The sequence below is a fragment of the Homarus americanus genome, unplaced genomic scaffold (assembly GCF_018991925.1).
Source record: "Homarus americanus isolate GMGI-L3 unplaced genomic scaffold, GMGI_Hamer_2.0 scaffold23617, whole genome shotgun sequence".
NCBI lineage: Eukaryota > Metazoa > Arthropoda > Malacostraca > Decapoda > Nephropidae > Homarus > Homarus americanus.
In genome coordinates, this window is record NW_024720711.1 from 115,916 (window position 1) to 125,915 (window position 10,000).

Genomic DNA, 10,000 nt, shown 5'->3' on the forward strand with positions numbered 1-10,000 from the left:
CCAAAGTTTTTAACCATCATCTTCCCAAACCTGCATCCATCCTCCTCCAACCCTTCGCCTCCAAATCCTTCAAGACCTCCCAAACCTACTCCTGCAAGACCTCCAAACCTTCTCCAGGACCCCTCCAAACCTTCTCCAAGACACCCCAAACCTCCTCTTCCAACCCTCCTCCTCCTCCTCCTCATCCACTCCTCCAAACCTTCACCTCCAACACCTCCAACCCCTCCAAGACCTACAACCCTCCTCCTACAAGGCCTCCAACACCACCTCCTCCAAGACCCATTACAACAGCACCCGAGGACCACAACAGTCGCCTTCATCTGTTCCTTAATACATAATAGAGTGTGACCCATGCGTCCATTATCTCTTACTGTGTCTCCCGCTGTATAGGACGGACCATGGGAGGTGAAGGAACATTAATGAAGGAGGGAGATAATAAGGAGAGTAATGCAAGGGAAGTATAGAGATAAGAAAGATAGGAAAGGACTAAGGGGTGTAAGAAGAAATAGCAACACTTTGTTTATGTTTACATGTATTCATACGCCAAAAATATAGACAATGTTTACAACGCAGAATTAATAGATACGACACCAGTTCACCTCCAGTGTTTCTCGTTTACTGTACTTGTCCCGTGTTAAGTGTTAAGTGCATCGTCAGTGTAAGTGCATCGTGTTTAACGTAATGTGTTGTGCTTCTCTCACTTAGTTCGTAATCACAGTAAATGTTTCAAGGTTCATATTACGTGTTTGAAGTTCAGTAATGGCTAGTGCGACTTGTGAACAGGGCTGTGCCCTTCTGAGGGCCGAGTTGGAGAGGACCAAGGAAGATATCTTAAAATTAAAAGAAGAGATAGCAAGGATGAAGGAAGAAACGAGACAAGGAAAGCAGGTGAATGGTGAATGACGAAAACTCAGGCGAATGGAAGGTTGTGAGTAGAGGGACAACCAAACTGGTGGTGAAAAACACACCAAGGATACAACAACAACGACAACAACAGCTAAGTGTACCAACTCTTTCAGTCCTTTGACAGATGAATTGGAAATTAATATAGTCAGGGACAAGGCTGACAAGGAAGGGAAGAAAATCTTGATGGTTGGCGACTCCCAAGTACGGTACATGGACAGAGCTTTTTGCTGTAAAGATAAAAATAGGATGAGGGTGTGTTTGCCAGGAGCTGGGGTGGGGGATATAGTTGACAGGATGGACAATATCTTGTCTGGTAATGGGAAAAAACCCATTATCTGCCTCAGTGCAGGAAGCAATGATATTGGCCGGTGTAAGAGTGAGGAGCTTCTTGATAAGATCAAGAGAGCTATAGAACGTGTTAGGTCTAGGGGAGGGATCCCTATCATATGTGGTGTCCTGCCTAGAAGGAGAGTTGGCAATGAATGGTTGTCAAGGGCAGTTGGTGTCAACGGCTGTCTTGACAGATATTGCAAGTCAATATCAGTCCCATTCATTAACAACTGGGACAACTTCTACGGCAGAAGGGACCTTTATACTAGGGATGGGGTGCATCTGTCTAGGGATGGAGTGACTACCCTGGCTGGGACTCTCGAAAGGGCAGTCCAAAAGATGTCGAAGTCCTTAAACTGCTAGGGGAACATGTGAGCGCGGGGGTGGAGGAGACTGCAGTGGGAGCAGGTAAACAAAGTTAAAACCTAAAAGCGGCAAAGGGAGGACTCAGAACACGACTAACTCAAATGTCTACTCCGCGAACAGTAGAAGTATGAGAATCAAAATGGATGATATTAGGGCCTTGGTATGTACCGAAAAAATCGATATAATAGCATTCACTGAAACATGGATCAACCTAGACTCATGTGAATTACCTGTCGAATACCAAATTGCAGGTTACAAATTTTTCCATACCGATAGGCAGATTAGGAAAGGAGGCGGAGTAGCAATCTATGTCAGGGATAATCTGAAGTGTGAAATAAATAAGGAAATAAAAACTGAGCGGAATACAGAAACAATTTGGATAGAATTTATCTACGGTAGGAAAAAATTAATCACAGGAGTAATATATAGACCTCCCAATCTTGATAGAGTTAATGAGCGACATATCTGGGATGAAATGTGCAGGGCTTCCATACACAACAAAGTCTGTATAGTAGGCGACTTAAACTTTGGCCAAATAGATTGGATTGACCTTAAGGGTAACTCAGAATCAGAGGATTTTCTTGAAACGATCCAGGACTGTTTCATAAGTCAACATATAACTGGTCCCACCCGGGGTAATAAAATGCTCGATTTAGTTCTGTCGAACAGAGAAAACCTCATTAGTAATGTTGAGGTAGGGAACGAACTTGCAAACAGCGATCACAAAGAAATTAGATTCCAGTTAGATTTTCAAGGCAGCCGTAAGGAAAATTCCACAAAAGTCCCAGATTACAGAAGGGCAAACTTTGATAGTTTGAAGAGGCAGTTGAGAGAAGGGGAATCACTCTTGGGTGTGAACTACTTGGACCTGACTGTTGAAACCGACCTGATAACGAGATCTGAGGTTGCCGAGTTCCACGGCAATTTAAATAATGAGTTACTTAATGCACAAAGGCAGAACATACCATACAAAAAACTCAGATCAAACAACAATGACCCTAAATGGATAAATAATTATTTAAAGAACATTATTAGTCTAAGGCAGGCTATAGGTAGGAGGATAAAACGTGGCAAAATTTACCTCCGGGATTATTATAAGGTATTGGCCGGTAGCGTTAAGACCGAGATAAGGAAAGCAAAGAGGAATAATGAGCTGAGGATAGCAAGGGAGGCGAAGACAAACCCAAGGGATTCTATCAAATGCATCAAACTAAAACACGAGAAAAGATTGGATCCAATACAGTCAGATACCTGCGAGCTAACTGATAACGACGGAGAAATGAGCAATAATCAGAATAAATATTTTTCAACAGTTTTCACCACAGAAAATTTAAACATGATACCCGAGGCACCAACTCTATTCAGAGATAGTGAAGAAAACAAATTAAGCGAGATAATAGTGACTAGTAACGATGTTAGTAAGCAAATAGACAAACTAAAGCCTAATAAGTCACCTGGTCCTGATGAGATATTTGCCAGAGTATTTAAGGAATGTAAGGAAGAGCTTAGTATGCCCTCAGCAAAGTTGTTTAACATGTCCTTAAAAACAGGTGTAGTACCAGAATCCTGGAGGATAGTGAATGTAATACCGATTTTCAAAAAGGGGGATAGATCACTATCCTCTAATTACAGTCCAATCAGTCTAACATCAATTGTAGGCAAATTATTGGAAGCAATCATTTCAAACTCTATTCGAAACCACCTGGAGAAGCACAAATTGATCAATGATTCCTAGCATGGCTTCACAAGCAGGCGTTCATGTCTAACTAATCTATTGACATTCTTTTCATCAGTTTTCGAATCGGTGGACGAGGGGCACAATTATGATGTGGTATATCTCGACTTTAGCAAAGCCTTCAACAGAGTCCCCCACGAAAGACTAATAAGAAAGGTAGAAGCACATGGCATTAAAGGTAATATTCTAAAATGGATTAGGGCGTGGTTACAGGACAGGAAACAGCAAGTGAGCATTAACTGCACTAAATCCCATTGGAGCAACGTCACTAGTGGAGTTCCCCAAGGCTCAGTATTTGGACCATTATTAATTATTATATACATAAACGACATAGATATCGGCATAGACAGCAACATAAGTAAATTTGCTGATGACACTAAAATAGGACATGTAATTAAATCTGACGAGGACTGCGCAAAACTACAGGAAGATCTAAACAAATTTTTCGAATGGTCTGAAAAATGGCAGATGAAATTCAATGTGGACAAATGTAAAGTACTCAGTATAGGAGATGTAAACAGGGAAACCAGTTACCAGATGAACAACGATACCATTGAGAAATCCGACTGTGAGAGAGATTTAGGAGTAATGATAAGTAGGAATCTTAAGCCAAGTAAACAATGTGTTTTTGCTCGTAACAAGGCTTATAAAGTTCTTGGGTTCATACAAAGGAGTGTTAGTTACAAGACTAGCGAGGTCATCTTAAGATTATATCTTGCGCTTGTGAGACCTCACCTGGATTACGCAGTTCAGTTCTGGTCACCGTATTACAGAATGGATATAGAATCCTTGGAAGGAATCCAAAGGAGAATGACAAGACTAATCCCGAGCATTAGGAACCTTCAGTACAGAGACAGGTTAAAGCATCTTAATTTGCACTCCCTCGAGAGACGTAGAGCGAGGGGCGACATGATAGAGGTGTATAAATGGAAATCAGGGCTAAGCAAAGGGGACATTTCAAAGGTACTCAAACTATCCAACCAGGAGCGAACTCGTAACAATGGTTTTTAATTAGCCAAATTTAAATTTAGGTGCAAAATAGGTAAACACTGGTTTGGAAACAGAGTAGTGGATGAATGGAACAAGTTACCAAATATCATCATTAACTCGAATACGCTGGATAGCTTCAAACATAGGTTGGATGCTTATATGAGCAATAGGGGTTGGGTGTAAATGGGACTGCCCAGTATGGGCCAATAGGCCCGCTGCAGTTTCCTCCATTCTTATGTTCTTATGTTATGTGTTTGAAGTTCACATAATTGTTTGAGGTTCACAAAATTGTTCGAGGTTCACTTTAAGTACTTCAGAATGCTAATTCTTGAAGGACTCGAGGGATAGCCAGAGACCTACTGCCTTCTTCCTCAAGCAAATTCTACTGCAGATAAAATAACCCGACTTAGATAAAAGGTCATCTTGTCAAGCCACACCCGCCAAGCCACACCCACTAAGCCACACCCGCCAAGCTACACCCGCCAAGCCACACCCGCCAAGCCACACCCGCCAAGCCACACCCGGGAAAGTGGATATTAAGAACACTCATTTCCTCCTCTATCTCTACTATCTGTCTAAACAAATTACGACAGAACAAACCTACGCAACAATATTCAACCAACCGCTATCAACTTCGTCATCAGATCCACTCTTGTGAATTTCGCTTTTTCATTATTAAACAGGTTGCCGGGGTAAGTGTTTCTCAGTTTCAGGCACGTAAAAAAAACCACACAGGTGCAAGAGGTAGTGAGGAATATGTAATTCACCTGCAAGGCGCGCGGCTTTGATACAAAGGTCAAACACAGCGGCGTTATGAAACAATACAACGCTGTCGCTAATTATTTCCACCTGAACGAAACACCTGTACGATAATAAGTGAAGGGATATGAAACCATTTATGCGAATTTGGAAACTCTCTCTCTCTCTCTCTCTCTCTCTCTCTCTCTCTCTCTCTCTCTCTCTCTCTCTCTCTATCTCGCTCACTCTCTGTTTCATAAGAGGGTCGACGCAGACTATATTTCCTCCCTGGCGCCCCCTGTGTGTTTGTACAGCACTTTGTCATCTCCTGTAGGTAGACTGGGAAGGATAGGATCGGTGCCCACTAAAAGCCTTAAAACTCATGTAACTTAAAATAATCATCCCTAATCACTAGAATGGCCGTACATGACGTCATTAATGCAATCACGTTTATAAATCCGTTTTACGTCTATTTTTTACAAGTGATTATATATAAATCACAGCCAAACTGACATTATTTATTAAATTTCACACAAAAATAACAATTACATAAAAAACCCGCCAAGATATAAACTACACATAAATGAAAAAATCAATAAATCACCGCAATACATACACAAATTACATCACCAATTACAATGAGAATCAATAAAATTTGCAATCACAAGCAATCATACAAGTGGATTTACAATTATACGTATATTTCCAATACAATTATAAATTAAATTACAATACACATAAGAGGAAAACTCGTTCTCTTCCTGATAGTTGGACTGGGTGTACGACGAATGATTTCCCGCTCGACTGGCTTAGGGAAACAATGTCTAAAATGGGGTTATATTACCGAGGGCAGGAAAGATGATGTAATGTTACCGGTTAGGATATTTACCAGGTGTATTGACTCATCCTATCTGTTAACTTTACCATGTTAGTTTACCTGTCGTGTTTGTTACCTGTCGTGTTTGTTACCTGTTGTGTTTGTTTACCTAAAGAGAAACTCACAACGTGTGTTTGTTTACCTGTCGTGTTTATTACCTGTCGTGTTTGCTTACGTGTAGAGACTCATTGCGTGTGTGTTACCTGTAGAGAAACTCACAACGTGTGTTTGTTTACCTGTCGTATTTGTTATCTGTCGTGTTTGATACCTGTGGTGTTTGTTACCTGTGGTGTTTGTTATCTGTGGTGTTTGTTACCTGTAGAGGGACTCATTAATCATATCGGCTCGTCGTGTTATGAGTGTCTGTCTCAGTTTACCTCTCAACGCTCTTAGCTGCCGAGCCTCTTGAGACATTATCACCTGATCAGATTCCTCAGCGTTGTCTCTATTCCTCAGCATCATCTCTACTCCTCAGCATTATCTCTACTCATCAGCATTATCTCTACTCCTCAGCATTGTCTCTACTCCTCAGCATTGTTTCTACTCCTCAGCATTATCTCTACTCCTCAGCATTGTCACTACTCCTCAGCATTATCTCTAGTCCTCAGCTTTGTCTCTATTCCTCAGCATTATCTCTACTCATCAGCATTATCTCTACTCCTCAGCATTATCTCTACTCCTCAGCATTATCTCTACTCCTCAGCATTATCTCTACTCATCAGCATTATCTCTACTCCTCAGCATTGTTTCTACTCCTCAGCATTATCTCTACTCCTCAGCATTGTCTCTACTCCTCAGCGTTGTCTCTACTCCTCAGCATTATCTCTACTCCTCAGCTTTGTCTCTATTCCTCAGCATTATCTCTACTCCTCAGCATTATCTCTACTCCTCAGCATTATCTCTACTCCTCAGTATTGTCTCTACTCCTCAGCGTTGTCTCTACTCCTCAGCATTATCTCTATTCCTCAGCATTATCTCAACTCCTCAGCATTGTCTCTACATGCTAACTGTTGCAATCGAGAGAGCAGAGGACAAGGTAAGAGGGTTCGTGAGCCTACTACCAATACACCTGAGGGAAACGGGACCTTTGACCTTATGGTAATTCTGGTTTGGTTAGGTTTTATGGAGACGGATTTTTAGTCAGTGAACAATAGTCGAATTTTTATTATTATTTTCATTTTTTTTTTTCGTGATGTTCAGCAAAAAGTGACGGTGAATTATTATGCCTCCTGTTTGTCCGTTTGTCTGTCTATCATGATTGTGCCTGTCACTATGTAATTGCTGTCGAGTTACATTAATTATTTGACTCTAAGATCATGAGTTAAGTAAAAAAAAGTGATTAACCTAAATGTGCCAGTTGTATTCTGTTAAACTTAATCTTCGTATTCATTTGATACAAGACTTTAACAGACGCAAGACTTTAACAGATGCAAGACTTTAACAGATGTAAGACTTTAGCAGATGTAAGACTTTAACAGATGTAAGACTTTAACAGATGTAAGACTTTAACAGATGTAAGACTTTAACAGATGTAAGACTTTAACAGATGTAAGACTTTAACAGATGTAAGACTTTAACAGATGTAAGACTTTACAGATGTAAGACTTTAACAGATGTAAGACTTTAACAGATGTAAGACTTTAACAGATGTAAGACTTTAACAGATGTAAGACTTTAACAGATGTAAGACTTTAACAGATGTAAGACTTTAACAGATGTAAGACTTTAACAGATGTAAGACTTTAACAGATGTAAGACTTTAACAGATGTAAGACTTTAACAGATGTAAGACTTTAACAGATGTAAGACTTTAACAGATGTAAGACTTTAACATATGCAGGACTTTCCCAGATGAAAAGCCTGCTGCCAGTGAAGCCTAACTACCACGCCTCACGCCACGTTGCAAAACCTTCACATCTTGAATAAAAACATCCAGAATGATGCATGAAATACCACCAAAGACACACCAACCTCACTAGGAAACAACCATACTAATATATCCTAACACACTAAGATGCTTCACTTCCCTCACAGGCTTGTATGTTCATCAGTGTCTCTTTATTATGTGTGTGTGTGTGTGTGTGTGTGTGTGTGTGTGTGTGTGTGTGTGTGTGTGTAAAATATCAGAGGAAGTGTCAATGACCCCCCCATATGCCTACTCACCACCCACCCCCTCCCTGCTGGCACCTGTAACAACACCGTGCTTTTAGGTTATATCGTGTAAACAGTGAGGCTACAGTCCACTCACGTTATACCTGATAGAAAAGGAGTATTTGGTATCCCTCCCCCTTCCTGTTAACAAAAAATTCATTAATTACCACAGGCCGTTATTCCCTTCTACCCCCACCCTACTGATAACTTCTTAAATATACAAATTTAAGTCAGAATTTCACCCAGATTCTAAAGAAGAAGAAAAATCACCTAGGAAAACAACGTACCTCAAAGTAAATTAATTAAATAAAATAAAGTTCGTTCGGTGCGTATTTATTTACGGTCCTCACGTTACGGTTTATTATTATTATTTTATTCCATGTCTGCACGACCCTGAACTTGACGCCGAGCATGTGTAGGAGATGTTCTTTATGTTTACTTCTCGCAGCTATGGAGAAAAACACACACACACACACACACACACACACACACACACACACACACACACACACACACATACATACACACACACACACACACACAATTTACACTTTCTCCACAAATTGGTATTAAGAACAAAATCACACCTCCTTTGAACCCCTCAGACGATTCCTGAAGGTTATTTTACTGAAGTTTATCTAATAAATAGATCTTGTTTTTTTTATACTATACAGTTTAAGTCAATCAATCAGCTGTGAGCACCTGACATAACCCCCTTAACTGCAGTCGGTCATCCCCACAACATCTGGAGGCTGCGCGCGCACTGTTGTATCTCTCGTCTTGGGTTGTCCTGGGTTGCCATGGTGATGATGACGTAAGTGGACAAGGGTCATTGTGTGTGTGTGTGTGTGTGTGTGTGTGTGTAAGGTAGGTAGGTATGTAGGTAGGTATAGGTTCGACCCCAATTAAAAATAGATCTCTAGGTGAAATAAGGTGCGCGGATTTATAATTTATAGTGAGTCTTTATCTACGACCCCATGTAGAAGGTAATCCACAGTCACACACACACACACACACACACACACACACACATACATGTATGCATGCAAAAAGACAGACGCCTGTATGCACGTACGGATATATGCAAACACGTATGAACACAAGCAAAAGATAAGCCTCACAAGCACAATCACACACACACACACACACACACACACACACACACACACACACACACACACACACACACACACACACACACACACACACACACACACACACACTTCACACAATCCGCCTAATTTCACACAAGTTCATCCGATTTAACAGTGTGTAACAGGCAATTGTGAGGTACATCCACAGATCAGGTAAACGGACCAATACAGTTTAGAAATTGATAATAGGACATGTATAGCCATATTAGGACATATATAGTCATATTAGGACATATATAGTCATATTAGGACATGTATAGTTATAGTAGGACATGTATAGCCATATTAGGACATATATAGTCATATTAGGACATGTATAGTTATAGTAGGACATGTATAGTTATAGTAGGACATGTATAGCATATAGGACATAGACATCATGTATAGGACATATATTAGACATGGACATATATAGTCATATTAGGACATGTATAGTTATAGTAGGACATGTATAGTTATAGTAGGACATGTATAGCCATATTAGGACATCTATAGTCATATTAGGACATATATAGTCATATTAGGACATGTATAGCCATATTAGGACATCTATAGTCATATTAGGACATATATAGTCATATTAGGACATGTATAGTTATAGTAGGACATGTATAGCCATATTAGGACATATATAGTCATATTAGGACATATATAGTCATATTAGGACATGTATAGCCATATTAGGACATGTATAGTTATAGTAGGACATGTATAGCCATATTAGGACATATATAGTCATATTAGGACATATAT